Raw genomic sequence first — 18,864 nt, 5'->3', positions numbered from 1 at the left:
CTGTGTGGAATGAGTCAGCATGAGTAGAGGGGCTGTGGCTCAGAGGTAGAGCATTGGTTTATACGCAAAAGGTCCCAAATATCCCTTTGAAGGTACAGGCTTCTCCTGCCTTTATAAGGTCTCAAAACATACTACCACACTCTTATTTATTTATTTTAATTTTATTCAATTACTATCCCGCCCCTCACCAGCCACAGCAGGGCTCAGGGCAGCTCAAAACACATCCAACAATTAACACATTTTAAAATTTCTAATACATATCACCACTGGGATTGCCAGCTCCAGTTGGGAAATACCTGGAGATTTTTAGGGCAGAGCCTGAGGAGGGCAGGGTTTGAGGAGGGGAGGGAGTTCAATACTATAGAGTCCAATTGCCAAAGCGGCCATTTTCTCCAGGTGAACTAATCTCTAACAGCTGGAGATCAGTTGTAATAGCAGGAGATCTCCAGTCACCACCAGGAGGTTGGCAAATCTAATCACCACTCAATCAGACTTTACTCACATCTTTTGTTGTCCTACCTTGTCAATCAAGTTTAAAGTGCTGTGCACATGCATAGGTTTCCAAAACATTAATCACAGGCCAGATTTAGGGTTGCCAACTCCAGATTGGGAAATACCTGGAGATTTTGGGGGTGGAGCCTGAGGAGGGCAGCATTTGGAGAGGGAAGGGACTTCAATGCCATAGAGCACAGTTGCCAAAGTGGCCATTTTCTCCAGGGGAACTGATCTCTGCTGCCTGGAGATCAGTTCTAATAGAGGGAGATCTCCAGCCACCACCTGGAGGTTGGCAACCCTAGCCAGACTCCTTTGGAAACAGTGGTTTCAGCTGTTAAATGTGTACCACAAAATTTGTACTTTGGTGAGGCAATCTGGCCAAATAGCATGTGAAAGCTTCATCTGATTAGGTAATCAGAAGGAAGTAAGGTAGCTAGTAGGGATGGCAATCATTTTGGTGTGGTTAGTTTCTGAAGTATGTTGTGTTTTACAGCCCTTTTTAGCAGAGTGCTTTATGACACAGTGAATCATGCAGCTCTATTGAGTTCATGCAGCTTTATGGCAATTTTGCAGCAGTTATTCACTCATATTCATAGTGCGTTCAGGTTGTAACACAGCTGCATCTTGTGTATCGTTCAAATGCATATAAATGACTACACATGAACGGTAAAGTACACTCAACAGTAAGGTACTAATTCACAGTCTGTCAGTTTAATACAGTCTGAGCAGCGTAGGGTGCAATTCTAAGAACACTTTCCTGGGAGTAAGCCAAATAAAATAAAATGGGACTGACTTCTGAGTAGACCCAATTAGAATTGCTCCCTTATGTCCCAGAGCATAGACTTAAGAGCACATGATACAGCCACCTTACAGGTCAATGTATGTCCAGAAGACTACCTGGGAACCCTACATGGTCCATCTTGAGTTCCATAGAAGAATATAGATATTTTGTATTGTTGTTGAATAGTTATGGTTTTTTAGTATGTCTTTAACCAAATAGGCAAAGAACATCTTGTTTTTTAACTCAATGAAGAAGAGGCTATTGAAGAATAACAATGTCACATAGGGTTGCCAGGTTCCTCTTCACCACCGGCAGGAGGTCTTTGGGGCGGAGCCTGAGGAGAGTGGAGTTTGGGGAAGGAAGGGACTTCAATGCCATAGAGTCCAATTGTCAAAGTGGCCATTTTCTCCAGGTGAACTGATCTCTATTGGCTGGAGATCCGTTGTAATAGCAGGAGATCTCCAGCTAGTACCTGGAGTTTGACAACCCTAATGTCACAGAAGAGTAGTGTTTTCAGCAGTGTGTAAATAGTGGCAAAGTGGCATCGGGAATCCAGCAGTGATCCTTGCTATCCAAATGGCCCTGTTTTATTTACAAATAATTACATTTTCTGTCTATGAAATGCTGGATTGTGCAATGCAGATTCAACAGGATAAGGCCTATAGTTCCTTCAAATGAGAGTCTTGATGGCAGTAGCACTGTGTCTATCAATCAGGTAACAGCATAACCACCCACTAACAACACAGAGGTTTCTGCACATTGATCAGATCCCTAGGCTTGATAAAAAATATAAGCTTTTAAATATATAAACAAAAGACCTCATCCCCCTCCCCCCTCCCCCCAAATCACAGTCTGATGAGTTTTAGAACCATAGAATGAACATCAGCTGAACAGGGGGAAACAGAAATGGCTTACTCATCCTTCTAACAGCATATAATTATGATGGAGAAACACTCATTTCGACTGCAATTTAATGGATTGCAGATGGCCCAAACTCCATTTCAGAAGCTAAAATAAGTCATGTAAACATTCAGCATTTGACACCTACCTGGATCTCAAAATACCTGTCAAGTATCACACAAAAGGAGAACAATGGAGCGTTTCCTCCCATCAGACATCTCCAGAGTACCCACCAGTAGGGTTGCCAACCTCCAGGTGGTAGCTGGAGATCTCCTGCTCTTATTACTGACTTCCAGGCAACAGAGATCAGTTCACCTGGAAAAAATGGCCACTTTGGAAGGTGGACACTATTGCAGGATACTCTACTGAAGTCCATCCCCTCCACAAACTTTACTCTCACAAGCTCCACCCACAAAATCTCCAGGTATTTTTCAACCTGGTGTTGGCAACCCTACTCACCAGAGACCACTGCACTCCATACTGAGTTTTCTACAGAACACCAAAAAAAGTTGAGCGCAAAAAACCTATATGATCCAGGACATACAATTCATTGGACCTTTTTGGAAATAATATTTGCATAAGATGCCCACATTCTGATTAGTCAAAGAACTCTCCCATGGAATCCCTGAAATATGAACTAGAAATGAAAGTCTTATTGTCAGCAACTAGCTGCCAGTTGTCAGCTCCACAAGCTTTCAACTATGGAATGCTTGGACTGTCTCACAAGGGAGCTGTAATGACCAGAAAAACTTTAAGAGCCAGATATTATACTTTTATTTTCCCTTCCCCAATTCCAGTTAATTGTCTGTCTGTGGTATGTTTAGAATAAAGCCTTTCATTGGATCTACAGCTCTGAAAGATTTTCTGTGGTCTCATCTTCTGCAAACCTGCATTTCATTCTACTGGGAACAGGAGAGAGGAAAGAAAGTACTTCCCCTATCATACACATGCATGCATGCTCAAGCAGCGGGGATCATAGGACTGACCTGAAGCCATCCATCAGTATAATTTGGAGTTAATTTTTTCCAGGTGATAGCAGATATACTGAAAAACAGAATCTAATAAACTGTGGGGTTGGTGCACATCTTGACAATAACTTGTATACTGCAGGGCATGAGTTTGCATCCCACCCCTCCTCCAAACTCTCCCATATAGCATAGGAATTGCGAGGTCCCCCTTCTTGCATGTCCTCCTTCTTGCATTACCCACTCAAGTCTGAGGCTAGATGAACACCTAGCCCTATATCTCAGCAGTCAGCACTATCGGAAACTGCTGTCAAGTCACAGCCACAGTGTAGTGGCCACAAAGGGTTTTCAAGGAAAAAAGATTAACAGAAGTGTTTAGCCATTGCCTGACTCTGTGTAGCAATGTGAGAATAGTCTAGCCTGGGCCATTCAGGTCAGCCTTAGTAAGGGCAATTCCACTGCCACGCTAGATCACTGAGCTTCAGAGCTAAACAGGAAGCTACTTACCGGTAGCTAGCCCCAGGTTCAGCAATATCGTGCTAATGTACTCTATGGCAAATTGTTTATCTCTCTGCAATTCCTTGTGGATCTCCAACTGGTATATTATTATAATAGTTGATTTAATTTAGTTATTTCTTTTTGTACTGGTAACACCCAAAGAAACAACAATAAAATAAACACTAAATAAATCCAATGCAATTAATGCAGCTAATGGCTTGTAGCCTACCTTAGGCAGGAGGAAATTCCTCCAGACTAAGAAACCTTCCTCCAACTGAATGAATTCTTGTGTTGAAGGAAGAACCACTTAATTCGGAAAACGGCTGTTCAGGAAAATGAAGGATTACATTTTGGAATAGCTCCCCTGTAAACAGAAAGCCAACACAGCAAACAAAGAGAGTGGTAGTACCTTTCTCTTTGCTGTGATTGTTTTCCATTTCCATGGAGTTTTTAAGCAAAGGAACATTCAAAGCTGGAATACACTAATGCAGCCTGAAGTGGTACAGTCCAAGCCACCACCTCAGCATTGAATTTTTGAAATGGATTAGAACTCTTTATTCACATCCCAGATCCAGGGTGCTAACTAATGCCATATTTTCCATGCCATTCCTCCGTGAGAGGAGTACTAGACAGGGTTGCCCTATTTCTCCTCTTAATTTTGATTTATGTCTGGAACCTCTGGTTTGTGCCATTAGACAAAATAATAATATCCATGACTTTGTACATAACTCTTTGGAATTTAAAATTATTCTTTATGCAGAGGATCTTTTAGTATTTATTTTGGAACATCAGTCTTCCATTCCTGCGTTAATGCATACGATTAATACCTTCAGAGACTTGTTTGGATATTCAATGAACTGGGCAAAATCTGATGCCACTGGGAGACAATATATTTTGGAGAGTATTTACCTAGGGACATTTTCGATGGTGCCCAGATATCATTACTTAACTTGGAATACTGATTCCTAGAGACATGCACATGATTATGCTAAATTTTAACAAGCTAATTGCTAGCATGTCTTAGGATTTGGTCAGATGGGCAACTTTTAAACTTGTTTCTATGGGGCAAAGTAAATACACTCAAAATGAATATTATACCTAGAATTATTTATATTTTACATGTAATTCATAGAATCATAGAGTTCAAGGGACCACCAGAGTCATCTAGTCCAAACCCCTGCACAATGCAGGAAATTCACAACTACCTCCCCCACACACACCTCTAGTGGCCCCTACTCCATGCCCAGAAGATGGCCAAGATGCCCTCCTTCTCTTGATCTGCCTAAGGTCATAGAATCAGCCATCTAGCCTCTGCTTTAAAACCTCCAGGGAAGGAGAGCTTACCACCTCCCGAGGAAGCCTGTTCCACTGAGGAACTGTTCTAACTGACAGAAAATTCTTCCTAATGTCTAGATGGAAACTCTTTTGATTTAATTTCAGCCAGTTGGTTCTGGTCCGACCTTCTGGGGCAACAGAAAACAACTCGGCACCATCCTCTATATGACAGCTCTTCAAATACTTGAAGATGCTTATCATACTACCTCTCAGTCTTCTCCTCTGCAAGCTAAACACATCAAGCTCCTTCAACCTTTCCTCATAGGACTTGGACTCCAGATCCCTCACCATCTTTGTTGCCCTCCTCTGGACATGTTCCAGCTTGTCTACATCCTTCTTAAATTGTGGTGCCCAAAACTGAACACAATACTCTAGGTGAGGTAGGGCTGTTGATTCGGTTCGGCCTGAACCGAAAACCAGCCAAATTTCCCCTGATTCGGCGGTTTTTAGTTCAGGATGAACCGAACTCAAAAATGGCGGGAAAACGGGGGAGCCGAATTCAGCGAGTTTGGGAGTTCACGAATAAATTCGGCACATTCAGGGCGCAACAGCATAACTGTCAGTAAGCCGCATTCTCCCCCGGCCAATTGGTGGCCAAGCTGGGTCTTCTTCTGGCCAATCAGTCAGGATTGAGTACTGGAGGAATCAGCTGCTGCGCGGCCTGGCCGGGGAGAGAAAGAGAGAGAAATCCCTGTGGTGTGTGTGTGTGCACATTCGCTCCTTTCCGTGGCTGCAGGGGGCGCATTTTTGGGGGTAGAGACCCCAAACTTTCAGCAGAGCTTCAGGCAAGCTTTCTTAAGAGACCCCCCAAGTTTTGTAAACATTGGGTCAGGGGGTCCAGAGATATGGGCTCCACCCCTTTCCCCCCCTGTTCCATTTTCATGGCTGCAGAGGGTGCTTTTTTGGGGGTGCAGCCCCCAAACTTTCAGCATAGCTTCAGACAAGCCTTCTTAAGAGCCCCCCCACGTTTTGTAAAGATGGGTTCAGTGGGGGCAGAAATATGGGCTCCCCCCTTTTCTCTTTCCGTGGCTGCAGGGGGCACATTTTTGGTGATGCAGCCCCCAAACATTCAGCATAGCTTCAGACAAGCCTTCTTAAGAGCCCCCCCAAGTTTTGTAAACATTGGGCCAGGGGGTCCCGAGATATGGGCTTTCCCCTTTTCCCTGTTGGGATGAATGGATCACCCGATCCTGTATGCATCTCCAGAGCGGCAAATCCAAGGCAAAACCTCCCGTGCTTAAATAGAATCATATTGGATTACCCAGTCCTCCCAGCCCCTCCTGATGAAACAGAAGACAGCCACAGTAAGACCCTTTTGGGGGCTTTAATCTATATTTTTTCTCCTGTGTGTGTGTGTGGGGGGGGGAAGCAGAGTCTGTGTGTGTCTGGGGAGGGAGCAGTTTCTGTGGGTGTGGGGGGGAAGCCAAAGGGGGCTTTTGCCCGTTCTGCCTGGGGGGTGTGTGCCCCCTCGAGTCTCTCTCTCCCTGGTTTGAGGGGGGGCTTCAGTTGTGTGTCCTCAGGTTTTTCCTCATTCATAAGATCGGTTAGGTCTATTTTGATGCTTGCTCAAAACTGGTTTTCAAATGGTGACTTAAAGAATACATTTGCCTGGTCCCGACTCGAGTCCGATGCAAAAGGGGAAATTCCACTCCCTCCTGCTCATTATGCATAGCTAGCTGCCTCTGTCCCTTTCCATGGTTTGCAAACTCCCAGGTGTCAGGTGTTGCTTTGCATGGTTGCAAATGTGTTGCTTTGCATGGTTGTGTTGCTTTGCAGTTGTGTTGCTTTGCAAACTTCTTCGCACCTGCCCCGCCCTTGCTTCCCGCAGCTCAGCTGTTTGTCGGGGCTGGGAGCTTTGTGCGTGGGTGGCAAGCTCTGCTCAGAGATGCACATTAAGGGTGGGGGACCCCTTTCGGGGCCCATATCTCAGCCCCCCTGATCCAATCTTTACAAAACTTGGGGGGGTCTTGCAAGAAGGGTCCTTTGAAGGTCCACGGAAAGTTTGGGACCTCTACCCCCAAAAATGCCCCCCCAGAGCCGCGGAAAGGCACTGTTTTGTTTTTAATGGCTTTATTCGGCCGAATTTTTTTCCCGAACTTTGAATTCGCGCTGAATTGCACGGACCTGAAGCGGGGGAGTTCGGACTTAGGCATATCCCGAATCCAGATGGGCCGAATTCGGCTGAATCCGAACTATACCGAATTTTTTTTTCTCAACAGCCCTAAGGTGAGGTCTAACCAGAGCAGAGTAAAGTGATACCATCACTTTGCATGATCTGGACACTACTGTTGATACAGCCCAAGATCGCATGTGCCTTTTTAGCTACCGCATCACACTACTGACTCATGTTCAGTATTTGGTCTAAGACCCCAAGATCCTTCTTGCACACACTACTGCTAAGACAAGTCTCCCTCATCCTATAATTATGCATTTGATTTTTCCTACCTAAATGCAGAACTTTGCATTTATCTCTTTTGAAATGCATTTATTAGTTTTAGCCCAATTCTCCAGCCTGTCAAGATCATCCTGTATCTTGGCTCCGTCTTCTACCATATATGCTACCCCTCCTAATTTAGTATCATCTGCAAATTTAATTAGCATCCCCTCTATTCCTTCATCCAAATCATTTATAAAGATGTTGAACAACACAGGGCCCAGGACAGATCACTGAAGCACTCCACTACTCACTCCTCTCCAAGTAGATGAGGAACCATTAACAAGCACTCTTTGGGTGCGATCTGTCAACCAGTTACAGATCCACCTACCAGTAATAGGATCTAAATTACATTTTCCCAATTTGTCAACAAGAACCTTATGTGGAACCTTATCAAAAGCCTTACTGAAATCAAGATAAACACTGGCCATTAACGCATGGCCGTTTTGTCTGGGGAAACTCCCAGGCATGCAGCGAATTATCCTTATCAACATGCTTGGTGTCTCTGGTTTGCGCGGTCGATTCTGCCCATCCCAGAGCTTCTCTGAGTTTTGACGTTGCTCTGATATTGCGACTTAAATCCAAAGCCCCGCTACAAATGGGAGAGCTTGCCCGAGCGTGCAGCTTCCAGGTCCCCTCCCCGCTGCTTCCACCCACCTCCTCGCTGCTGATGGGCTGCCTGTGTGGGAGGAGGAGGAGGCGGTGAGAGAGAGAGAGCAGCCACAATTAGAGGTGAGGTGAGGCGAGGAGGAGGGCTGAGAGGGCTGCTTCCCCAGTCCCAGCCTCCGGTTCCCCCCCCCACTGTGCCTGGGGGATGGCGGCGGCCACCAGTCCCTGCCGCCTCCACCCTCCGCCAACTCCGCCTCCACCCTCCCCTGCTCTGCCTGAGGGACAGCAGGGTGGCGGCTTCGCCAGTCCACCCACCGCCAGCTTCCCTCCTGTTTACTTTCGCTGAGTTCCTTTTTTAAACAAACCTCACACAATTTTCAGCTTCAACATCCTTTAGCTGCCCGGGGGATGGCAGGGCGGCGGCGGCTGCTTTGCCAGTCCCTGGCTGCAGCAGCCTCTGCTCGCTGCCAGCCTCCCTTTGCCTCCACCCGGGGACGGTGAGGTGGAGGGGAGAAGAGCAGCGGCGGCTCCCACTGGGCGCTCCTTTGTGCCATGCGTTTGATTTCCCACATTTAAAAGGTTCCCGCTTTAAAAAAGTGTGCACCTTTACTGGCACAAAGGAGCCATGTGTTGATGGCCTATGTCTACTGCATTCCCCTGATCCATCAAGGTAGTAACTTTCTCAAAAAAGGAGATACGATTAGTCTGACATGACTTATTCTTGAGAAACCCGTGCTGGCTCTTAGTGATCAGATCCATCCTTTCTAAATGCTCAAGGACGGTTTGATGATTTGTTCGAAAACTTTTCCCGGTATAGAAGTCAAGCTGATGGGTCGGTAGTTCCTCCTTTTCCCCCTGCTTGAAGATGGGGACAACATTTGCCCGCCTCCAATCTTCTGGCACCTCACCTGTTCTCCAAGACTTCTCAAAAATAATGGACAGAGGCTCAGAAATTACATCTGCAAGTTCTTTGAGTACCCTTGGACGCAATTCATCTGGCTTTGAGGACTTTGTTTCATTTAAAGAAACTAGGTGCTTGCACACTACCCCAATGCCAATCCTAGGTTGCAAACCCCTTCCCTCATCATGTGTTCTGTTTATGCCGTGTTGAGCACCGTTTCTCTCGTAAGAAAAGACTGAGGAAAAGTAGGAATTGAGCAGTTCTGCCCGGTCTTCATCTCCTGTTACAATTTCACTTTCTGGTCCCCGCAATGGGCTTATCTTGTCCTTGCTCTTATTCTTACTCTGTACATAGGAAAAGAACCCTTTTTTGTTGTGTTTAGCATCTCTCGCTAGCCTAAGCTCATACTGAGCTTTAGCTTTCCTAACACTTTCCCTACAACCACTAGTTATTTGTTTATATTCCTCTTTGGTTATAAGGCCCTCCTTCCACTTCCTAAATGGGTCTTTTTTATTTCTCAAATCTTTAAAAAGCTGTTTATGGAGCCACCCTGGCCTCTTTAGGCTCCTCCCATTCTCCTTCTCATAGGAATGGTTTGTGATTGTGCCTTCAGTATTTCATTTATAAGAAACTCCCGCCCTTCTTGAACTCCCTTCTCCTTAAGTATTTCTGACCATGGGATTCTACCCAGCATAAATTTACGTTTGTTAAAATTTGCTTTCCTAAAGTCCAACCTATATGTCTACATACAGTTTTTCCTTTCCCCAATATTGTAAATTCCTTTCTATAAACCTTGCAGATATATTTATAAAATTAATATCTTGTTTTAGAAATGTATGTGGGGTTCCTCACCTCCTCGGATTTCTTTAAAGAGGATGCAACTTCCATTTAATGAAGGAGGATTCGGTCTCCCTGATTTTAGTTTATATCATCTGGCATACTTTTTAACTTGTACTAATTACTGGGATCACTCCTTCCAGTTGGACTATCCATCGTGGGCTCTTTTCGAGGCTCCTTGTCTGCTGCCCCTCTCTAAGTGGGTTCTGCTTATGCTAGAGTGGATCCCATTCCTCTTGCAATTTCTGAAACTAGAGAACACTAGGTATGATGGCACAACAATATCAGTTTGATCCATTTTCATGTGCTAAATTAACATTATGGGCCAATCCAAATCTAAAAATTGGGAGGAAGTCTTTTTTATGGAAGGCTTGGACCGACGGGATTTTTACATTGGACCAATTGATAGGTTATGATGATGAGTTTTTGCTATTTTCTGAGCTGATGTCTACATATAACTTGTCACCTTATGTAGAATGGCAATATTTACAGTTGCAACATTTATTGGTATCTGAATTCCAGAATTTTGTTGACCTTGGTTGTAAACATATATTTTATATGGTCAATTTCTGTTTTACCTGTTTTATCTGACACATTAGCCACAAATAAATTCATTTCTTTATTTTGGTATCTAAATAAGGCCCTGTGGCATTAAGTGTCTCAGAATCCCCTTCGCTCCTAGAAACTCTAATGGAATCAAGGCAGAAAACAAAATCTACAATATTTGTTTCTAAATATTTGATGTTGATTAATAAATATGACATGCAAAGTCTCAGAAATGAATGGAATAAGGAACTAGATCACCCTATTTTGCCAAAACAATGGGATATGGTCTTACATTTTATAGCGGCTCTCTCCATGGATCATAAGTGGAGACTTATTCAGCAAAAAATATGTTCAAGAAATACTGGACACCACAATGATTCTTTAGCAAAGGACTGAATGAAGTGTCTAATTGTTGGCATTGTAACTTACCACATGCGACCCTTAAACATATGCTTTGGGTGTGCTCAGTCATTTGTTTTTTCTGGGAAGAAGTTATTATATTAACTTTGTATTAGAATGTTCACTGGTTTTTGAAGATGTCTATGTACTTTTAAGCTATTTGCCTGTAACTTGGAGGCTAGCCAATGGTCAACAAAAATGTGCCCTTACTACAGCTAAAAGATTCATATTACAATGTTGGAAAGATAAAAGCCCACATCTGGTAAATCAATGGCTTGAGGACCTTAGAACCCTATCAGTATTTGAATGCATGGCATATAGACTACAATTGCATTGGGACTTATTTTTATATATTTGGAAACCTATAGAAATTTATGTGTAGATCTGCCATGACTGTTGTTATACTTTTGTCTTTATGTATCTTTTTAAAAAGTGTTTTTCTTTGTTTGTTTTCTTTCTTTTTTGAAGAAATATTTTTTTAATTTGTTTAAATTTTTTTCTTTAAAAAAAGAAAGATTAAATAAGTGCTTGTGGAATTTTCCCTGGCATATCTGAGGTTTGCAGCATCATCTTGGAAAGTTTGCTATGAATGCATTTGTACAGATCAAGAGCTGCAAGATTTACTCAGAACACAATCATAGGGTAGAAGGTGGGGGGTAATGTTCTATCTTTGCATGGTTTTGCTAATCAAAACCAAGCCCCCCCCCCCATGTTGTCATTAGTTTTTTTTAAAAGGAAAAAGGACAGGTAGTTTAAGCTTAAAAATATACTGGAAAAATTCATGAATCTTTCAGGGTCTTATCTATTTTGAGCCACACTGCCAGCGTGATTTTTTTTAAATATAGGTTTTTATCTATGTCACATTGAAATCAAGACAGTCATAAGCTACAATATAGAAAAAGTTAGTCATCTGAAATAAATAGAAGTCAGTCACAAATACTTTAAGACACGTTGGGCAGGATTCTACCTTAGGCTGAAGGAAGTGTTTCCAGCCTAAGGAGACTTCCTCCAACCTAAGTGGCTCTTCTGTTAGAGGAAGCTCCTCTTAAGTTGGAGGAAGTCTCCTCAGGCTGGAAGAAGGCTTCAAACTTGGCATAATGGAGTGGTAGGATACAGGCCACTGATTTCAATGGAATTTAAGGGATACTAACAATCTCTGGATTGGGGCCACCACCTAACACATGAGGAAAATAATTTTCATTTCAACCCTGCATTTGGGAATAGTCTCACTTCTTTGTGTTGAGTCCTGACAATACCTGTTTTATGTATAATTTGAGTTTGTAATTTAAAATCAGAGAACTAAAATTACTCCATTACTATGAATATTGAATAAAGAAAATAAATTTCTACTGAATAATTTGCAAATCTGTTTCTTTTCCCTTCCTTCTATGTTGCTCAACATTTCTATCAACAAATGTAACTCCTGTACTTGGGGTACTCTATCAAGTAGCTTATGTAACAGCACTGTTAAAAAAATGTGGATGTTGGTTTATGTGATGACCTACATTTATTGGAGTAACACTGACTTCTAAAGAACTTACATGAGGGCTACTTTTGTCTTTGCATTTAAACAGTAGAAACATCAGCTAAATTTCCCATGAAGCACTGATAATATGCTTAAGTCTCCAGGCTAGAGTCACGTCTTGTACTACAGGTTCTATGTGAAAATTACTCCACCTCACATCCCTGTTTAACTGCTTCCCTTAAGAGATTTCTCTCCAGGGGAGGGTGAACAGGGCTGACGCCACGCCTCACCTCTCTCAAGAATTTCACTTGTGGGTAGCCTTCTCCTTGCTATGTATTTCTCTATCTGGGGATATATTTATTTTTGTGTGGTAGAATGTTCAATCATGCAGGCTGAAATTATACCGATATGGGATTCCTACCTCTGCGAAAAACTAAAAGGCTCAATTCAGCCTTGTGTTAACAACCAATTTTTGACAATTGCTATAAGGATAATTCCACACCAGCGGCTTTGTGAGCAGTCAGCTCCCTGAATCCCTGAATCAGAGTACTTTTAACTCCAATCAACGCGTTCATGGAGCAACGGTAGTTTCTATCATTGTTCGGCCATGGTTTTAAAGGGGTCTGTACCAGAAATGATGTCTTGCTAAGGTTGCCAACTCTAGGTTGGGAAATACCTGGAGATTTGGGGGTGGGGCCTGGGGAGGGCAGGGTTTGGGGAGAAGAAGGACCTCAGCAGAGTAAGTGCCATAGGCCGTTTATGCTTGATAATTAGCAGCGTGTTCCAGGCTGAAGTGCCCCGCATATTTTTTTTTAGTTTTTCACGCTGAACCATCATACAGGAAGTGACTGCGAAGCCGGCACATACCTACTTTGCATTTCTTAAGAGCCCCTTTAACGCAACCTTTTGTGTTTGCTCCGCCCCCGCACCGAAGAATCCCCTCAAGGAAGCATGCAAAACGACAGCCGCGCATTAGCTATGCAAACGGCGGTTAGCTAACGGAAGGAACAAAGGAGCAGGCGGGTGGGGGTGGGGGGAATGTCTCCTTTTGCGTAGGGACTATGAATAAGCATTTTAAAGGTTGCATTTTTTAAAAGAGCTTTGAGCAAGCATCACTATTGACCCTGCATAAATGGCCATAGAGTCCACCCTCCAAAGCAGCCATTTTCTCCAGGGAAACTGATCTTGGTAGTGTGGCGATCAATTGTAATAGCAAGAGATATCCAGGTGCCACCTGGAGGTTGGCAACCCTATGTCATGCCAAAACAACAACAGTATTTCTACACTCCCAAACAGGAAGAGCCTATTCTAAGTATGTACTATGGTTCCTCACAAAAGCAACACTATATGTGACCAAATTCCACAATAGTTGCCAACAATGGCTTGGTGTGAGCAGAATGGGACTTATAAAAGCCAATTTTCTACAACAGCCAGCCGTGCCCTCTGTAACTCTGGCTTTGTGGTGATGGGGTTGGTGGAGCCCTGGAAACAGCATGGGAAGTGAAGTGGTGGGTCTGCAGTTGGGGGGCAGAGAACTGGTGAAAATGGCCCCCTCTTTTCCATTGGTGGAAATGTCTTCCAACAGCAGAAAACATGGCCTGGATCTAACCCAAACTGGAAATTATAAGACAAGAGTGTTTCAGACACAAAATGCACACTCTCATACTACTAGTGGTGAAGGATTATATAACCGATCGTGGCACTATATAACTAATTGTGTGTACACACATGCACACTCACGCACACTCATGCACACAAGACAATAAAACCAAGGTCATACCTGAGGACCATGTTCAAATGAACAGAAAACAGGGGACTAGAAAAACAGGAGCAAAATATGACTAGAGATTCACAGGTCAGAATGAAGGCTACTGTACTTGATGAAGGAAGCTTTGACTCTTGAAAGCTTATACTCCAAAAATCTTGTTGGTGTTTAAGGTACTACTGGACTCAAATCTAGCAGCTGGAACTAAGTCTATGATCCTGTATTTCTCAAGTTTCTGTCAAGCCTGCTGACAATATTGTATGAAGGCAAGCCTCACATAAGGGACAATATTATTCAGCCAGCCTTGAATCATTATCTGGCTAGTGCAGAGAACTTGAAAAATTTGCCCAGTGGAAGAAATATGTCAGGGATGCATTCCTGTGAAGGGACGGGCAATTTTTTAAAAAATAAAACGTAATGAGGATTTGCAGTTTACACCTTGAAGGAAACCAGGAAGTGAAAGCAAGTGCTACAAGTGGTTGTAAAACGTTTATAGGAAAGAAAAATGACAAATGTTTTAGGTGTGGTCCCAAACTTCAGGATGGTGAAAACTCAGATGGGTTGTGAAGAGCTCCAGGAGGATCACTCATGCAGCAACATGGCAAATTAAACTCAACAAAGGGAAGTGCAAGATAATACACATCAATTTTTTAAAAAAACATCCAACTTTAAAGCTATGCTAATAGAATCTGAACTGGTAGAGATAGAGATGGATTGTAGGGGAAAGCTTGATAAAAATATTGACTGAATGTACAGCATGGTGAAAAAGGCACACCATATGCTGGGAAATATTAGGAAAGGGGTTGAAAATAAAACAGCCAGTTTTGCAGTGCCCTTGTGTACTAAATTGTGAGCTATGGTGTGCCCCTATTTGGAATATTGTACACAGTTGAATCATTATCTGTAAAAAGTGCAGAAGAGGTCAATCAGTTATTAAGGGTTCGGAATACTTTTCTTATTAAGGAAAGGTTCAAGAAACTGAGACCTTTCAGTTTTTTAAAAATGTGACTTTGGAAGGCAACTTAGGAAGGATATGGTTGAATTGGTTCTTGTAGGTTATCCGGGCTGTGTGACCGTGGTCTCGGTATTTTCTTTCCTGACGTTTCGCCAGCAGCTGTGGCAGGGTTAGACACTGGACACTGTCCTTCAGTGTTACTCCTCTGAAGATGCCTGCCACAGCTGCTGGCGAAACGTCAGGAAAGAAAATACCGAGACCACGGTCACACAGCCCGGATAACCTACAAGAACCAATGAACTCTGACCGTGAAAGCCTTCGACAATATTTTGATAAGGTTGAAGTTTATAAAAATCATGCTTGGGTGGAGAAAGTGGAAAGAGAGAACTTTTTCTCCCTCTTCCACAGTACTAGAACAATGAAGTTCATGGGTAATCGATTCAGGACAGATATAGAGAAGTTCTTTACTCAGTGAGTAATTCAGGTATAGAATTTGCTGCCAGTGGGCATAATGATGGCCACCAGCATAGATGGTTTTGAAAAGGGATTAGACAGAGTCATGGTGGATAGGCCCATCAATGGTGACTAGCCAAGATGACTAAAGGGAACCGCCATGTTCAGAGGCAGTAAAAGCTCTGGATACCAGTGGTAGGAGGCAACATCAAGAGAAGGCCTTGGCCTCTATGTTGTTTGTTAGCCCTCCATGGCAATAACTTGGCCACTAAGCAAAACAGAATGATGTACCAGTTGGACTTCGGATCTGATCCAGCATGGGTCTTCTTATGGTCAAAGTAAAAACATATTGTACAGAGTCATAATTGTTCATCTACTATCTTAGTTCAGTTAAAAAGAAATCAACATTATTCATCTAAATGAGTTAAAAAGCTAAGCTCTGTGTTCCCTTTATGGATGTGATTGGGGCTCAGGACAGGGCCTTTTCCCTAGTAGAGTCTATTCTTTAGAACTCTCAGCCCAGAAAAATCCACTAGGCTATTTCTCTGTTTTCTTTGATGCACATTCATAGATATTTTTATTTTATTTTATAAAGCCCCTTTGATTCAGAAATAGGACAAAATAGTCTAGTGTAAAATAGGATGCTACCAAAATAGTAGGTGCAAAACCAGCTAACACATCATAATAGATATTTACAAAACATAGAGCCAACAATTTAAATGTATGAAACTGACATGTGCTGATCATAGCATATAATAATATGTTACAATAAAGACTTAAAAGAAGATGCAAAGAAGAATTGGTCTGGAATAGAACATATAATATAACTTTTCTCATTATGAACATACTGGCTCATATCCAACAAGATTCACTCATACAGCAGACATTGCAGAATGAAATTTTCTCACTTTCCCCTCCCACTGCAGCCCACTGTTCTGTGGGGGTGGGTCAGCAAAGGAACAGTAGAGAGCAAAAGAATAGTCTTCAGTGGAAAGGAATTGTCACCCCCTGTTCTGAAAACAGATGGGTCTTTAAGTCTTCAGAACTTGATAGTTAGATACTATCACTTATCTGCTGGTGTTTGTCTTACATTCATTTTGTTAACATGAAGAACTTTGCATTGAATTGTGTTGCAAAAATACTGTATGATATAGAGACTCTGGCTTGGGCTACACATGCCAGTTCATCACTTGGTAACTACTTGGTAACTACTGCGTCAAATAGTTACTTGCACACGTGTATACCCAATACCACTGAAAAGACTTCCTCACATCACTGACCTATTTATTGCAGATATATCCCAGATTTCTTCCATCGTTGAACTCCAAGTAACTTGCATAGAATTACTAGAAGTTCTCCCATCCACACACCAGAAATGAACAAATATGCTTTTGTCGTTTTGTTTCTGCAAATTTTTGTCACGAGCCTTTTCATTTCACCCATTTTCACTGCTGGCATTTCCAACTTGTTTGTTTCTTTTATGGCATTTTTTGAATATAACATTAAAAACGTGTAAATTTAACATTTCAGCACAAGGAAATCAAAAATTCTGCAAAAGTTAAAATTAATGGGTTTAATTCACACAAGTAAAAAGCACAACAGAAACAGGAATTTGCAAGTCAAAACAATAAATTACAAAATATGCCAGAATCTCTTCTAAATGCTGACCAGACAAATTCCTGCTATGCTTAACCAACACTGCTCTATCCTGTGCCCTTCCAATCATATCCATGGACCCAAAATGCAATGCTTTCCAATGGAATTAGCTCTCTCATATGGGAGTCATCTAGCACTAAATAACCAAGTGAATGTACCAGTCTCCAGTAATGTCATGGGTTCCTATAATCCAAGTCTTGTGCCTTCTATTGTTAGCAACAATTTCTGGACGTATGAACATCTTCCTTTTGGAACTCTCTGCCTGCCTGAAGAGATTTTCAACTATTTTCCTTTGTTGACTATCTTTATTCTGTCTGTAAGTGTTGTTGAGGTTCTTTATTATTCCCACATCGCCAATGTTTAGGCTCGATCTAGATATGAGTTATAACATAGGTATACGAAAAGAAAGGCCTAATACACCGTGTGGGCAATTTAAGGATCATTTTGACCCAGTTTCTGTGCTGGATGTGGACAAGATCCTGGGATCTGTGAAGGCCTCTACTTGTACCCTGGATCCTTGCCCTTCCTGGCTGATAAAATCATGTAAGGACCACATCAACAAACCCTTAGCATCTATTTTTTTTAAATCACTAACTTGGGACACCTTCTCTCAGCTACTCAGAGAGGGGGTTATTCATCTGCTACTTAAAAAAGTATCCCTACAGAAAAATGTTGTGGCCAATTATTGCCTGATCTCTAATTTGCCCTTCCTGGGCAAAGTGACTGGGAGAGTGGTAGTGAATCAACTCCATCTTCTTGGATAACTCATCTGCCCTAGACCCTTTTCAGCCTGGCTTCAGAATCAGGACAGGCGATGGGACAGAGACAGCTCTGCTAGCTTTAGTTGACAATCTCTGTCTGAGTGTAAACAATGCCCAAGCTTTTCTGTTGTTATTGGATTTATCTGCAGCCTTTGATACAGTTGTTGAGGCACCTGGAGGCAGAAGTAGGTATCAGGAGATGTGCATTGAACTGGTTCAAATCATTCCTCATGGATCAGACTCAGAGGGTTGCTATTGGAAACCAGTTGTTGTTGGTTTGGGACCAATCTTGTGGGGTTCCACAGGGCATAGTTCTATCCCCCATGTTTTTCAACCTCTATGTAAAGCTGCTAGGACAAACCATTCATAACTTTGGGGTTGGTTATCATCATTATGCTGATGATACTCAGCTGTATATATCCTTATCCAAATCTCCTGGTGATACAGTAGAGGTCCTGAATCGCTGTCTGGCAACTGTGGTTAACTGGCTAAAAGTGAACAAATTGAAACTAAACCCTGAAAAGACAGAGATAATGCTTGTTGGGAAGGAGGAGGTCTTGAAGAACATCATTCTCCCCTCTTTTGATGGAGTTCGATTTACCCTTGCTGACTCAGTTAAAAGCCTTGGGGTCATACTGGATCCAGCTTTATTATGGAGAAGCAAGTTAATGCAGCTGCAAACAAGGCTTTCTTCCAACTCAGCCTAGCTCATCAGATGGCCCCTTACCTTGATACAGCTGATCTGGCCACTTGGATCCATGCGACAGTAACATCAAGACAAGACTACTGTAATGCATTATATATTGGTCTCCCCTCAAAATCAACTCAGAAACTTCAGCTGGTCCAGAATGCTGCAGCTCGGCTATTAACGGGAGCTAAACAGTGTGTTTGTTACTCCCTTTCTGCAGATGCTCCATTGGCTGCCCATCTGTTACTGAGCTCAGTTTAAGGTATTGGCGATCACATACAAAGCCCTTCGTGGCTCTTATTTGCAGCACTGCCTCTCTCCCTAAGCTCCACCCTGACAACTTTGCTCAAGTCAAAGTATTTGAGGGGCTGTCATATAGAGGATGGTGCTGAGTTGTTTTCTGTTGCCCAAGAAAGCCAGA

At 42.7% G+C, this 18,864-nt stretch overlaps 1 protein-coding gene across 1 annotated transcript in view; it reads right to left on the bottom strand.

The window, feature by feature from the left end:
- The window catches only part of LOC130473521 (uricase-like), a 69,223-nt gene that overhangs the window by 18,422 nt on the left and 31,937 nt on the right, over positions 1-18,864 (bottom strand). The gene's annotated exons all lie outside the window — the stretch shown is intronic.

Source organism: Euleptes europaea, chromosome 2, assembly GCF_029931775.1.
Source record: "Euleptes europaea isolate rEulEur1 chromosome 2, rEulEur1.hap1, whole genome shotgun sequence".
Taxonomy (NCBI): domain Eukaryota; kingdom Metazoa; phylum Chordata; class Lepidosauria; order Squamata; family Sphaerodactylidae; genus Euleptes; species Euleptes europaea.
This window is presented reverse-complemented; position numbering and strand designations above follow the sequence as displayed.